This window comes from Sinocyclocheilus anshuiensis, unplaced genomic scaffold (assembly GCF_001515605.1).
Source record: "Sinocyclocheilus anshuiensis isolate Anshui unplaced genomic scaffold, SAMN03320099.WGS_v1.1 scaffold1096, whole genome shotgun sequence".
Lineage (NCBI taxonomy): Eukaryota > Metazoa > Chordata > Actinopteri > Cypriniformes > Cyprinidae > Sinocyclocheilus > Sinocyclocheilus anshuiensis.
In genome coordinates, this window is record NW_015548251.1 from 329,938 (window position 1) to 332,230 (window position 2,293).

Consider the following 2,293-nt stretch of genomic DNA (forward strand, 5'->3'; position numbering starts at 1 on the left):
TTCTAATTGTCTTCATGAGATCCATTTCAAAAACACCTTTATAAATCCCTTCATAAATGTTATTGTATTTGGCTCTCTTTTTCCGTACATACTGTATACTCTACATTGACACTGTAAAGCTGCTTTGACACAACCACACTCTAAAAAAATGCTGGGTTGTTTCAACCCAACTTTGGGTCAAATATGGACTAACCGTATAAAGCGCTATAAAAAATAAAGGTGACTTGACTTGACATTGAGAATCAGTCGCAGCAAGAACTTCCTGAAGTTTCACAATCAGGCCACAGGCTGATTCTGATGTGCTCCAGCACAAGGTGTACAAAAGCAACTACTGAACTGCTCTTTTATTCTACACTTCCTGTTATCCTCTCACTAGTTGTCTTGGTGACAAGGAAAGTTTTCAGTTCCCAACAACACTGAGGCCAAAGGAAATGCCTCTAGAAAAGACAGTATAATGACTAATGATGTTCACCGAGGGGCTCGAGTTGAAGGCTGAAAGCCTATTGAATTAGCACTGCACTAATGAGGAGACTTGCGTGATTTATCAAAGTTAAGTATATTGCAGGTGCTGTGGCTGGTCCCTTTTTAATCAAATTATTTATTTATTTACTATTTTTAAATCACCTTTTTAGCCTTCACAAGTTCACTTAAATGCGCCTACGGTGAGACAAATTCATTTTTAAAAGCACGAGTATTCCCTGTAGTCTCAATTAACATGATGGCATAAAACTACACTCATAATAAAAATTAAAAAAAAAGGGAAAAGGAAAGACAAATTTTTTCCATTTCAATCCGATATCAACTGCTTCCAAGACTAGTATAGCAGATATTGACAGTTTTGAACATTGAACGTTTTGGTGATTTCTGAGGATAAAATGGGTAATTATATGCATTTAACATTATATTTAACATTATAAAGCCATCACAATTAACATTGCAAGTATATATTTTCAACCAAAAAGAGTAATAAAAGTACCAAAAAAGGAACAAAGAGTTATAGTACTAAATAGTATAATAAACAGTATGCGGGGGTCCTATTATGCTCTTTTACAAAGTCTTGATTTTGTTTCGGGGGTGTACTAGAAGAGACTTTCATACTAGGTTGTTCGAAAAACACATTATTTTTCACATATTATACATTATTACAACTCCTCTCTCCCCAGTCTGGCATGAACGGCTCGAATAGTTCCTGTATCAAATGAAGGCCCGCATTCTGAAATACGAAATGTGTTGTGATTGGTTAGCTTTGCCAATGTGTGCTGTGATTGGCAGCACTCGGCGCCTGGTCGGGAAATGTCATGCCCCTTACCATAGCCGCCTGCAAGCTTCTGTGTAAATATAGCGTCAAAATCAAATCAATTTGAGCGCGATTTAAACCCGGATGATTGCAACCACTCTAAGTTTGTCTGCCTTGGGAAAGCTAGCGTGTCTCCGACGTAGTGATAACACTTGTTGTCTTCTCTAGTGCAGCTCAACCAGGTCTCGTCCCATTCGTCGATATTTGTGATATCACAAATCCCGGAAAATATGCGTTGTAGTCCAAACGAGTCATTCGTTGTAGTTTTGAAAAGTGATTTCTGTTGAATAAAATACCTCCTTTTGAATTGGACTTTGAGCTTTGTAACTTTGCAGATCTTTTTTATGCTCAAACAGCAACATTACAGAAGAAGAAGTTGTTTTATTTATATAGTGCCTTTCCATAGCTCAAGGTCACTTTGCATAGTGCTAAACAAAACATTTGCACACCCATATACACAATACAAACACATAAGGCCACATATAGCCACATTATCCAAAATACATATTAAAAATATACGTTTTTAGCTGAGTCTTGAATGTAGACAAAGATGGTATATTACGAAGTGTAAGGGGTAGCGAATTCCATAATTTCGGAGCATTAACACTAAATGACCTACCACCTACAGTGGACAGCCGAAAACGAGGAATGGACAAAAGACCAAGCTCAGATGATCTGAGAGACCGGGCAGGAGAATAGGAGTACAGTAGGTCAGACAGATATGGAGGCGCAAGACCATTTAATGCCTTAAACCTTAAACGTAATATCTTAAAGTGAATACGTGATGCCACAGGTAGCCAGTGAAGATCATGCAGTAGAGGATAGAGGAGAGCAGAACGCCTGGTGGAGGTGAGAACTCTTGCTGCTGAGTTTTGAACATACTGTAACCTTGCAATAAGTTTTTTAGGCAGACCAAGAAATAGAGCATTGCAATAATCCAGACGTGATGTGATTAATGCATGAATTAAGATTTCAGCATCAGCTAGAGTTAGAGAA

The 2,293-nt window shown here is 37.9% G+C and overlaps 1 protein-coding gene across 3 annotated transcripts in view; it reads right to left on the minus strand.

Annotated features, from left to right (window-relative positions):
• The window catches only part of LOC107655318 (arf-GAP with SH3 domain, ANK repeat and PH domain-containing protein 2-like), a 77,712-nt gene that overhangs the window by 16,462 nt on the left and 58,957 nt on the right, over positions 1-2,293 (minus strand). The window lies entirely within an intron of this gene.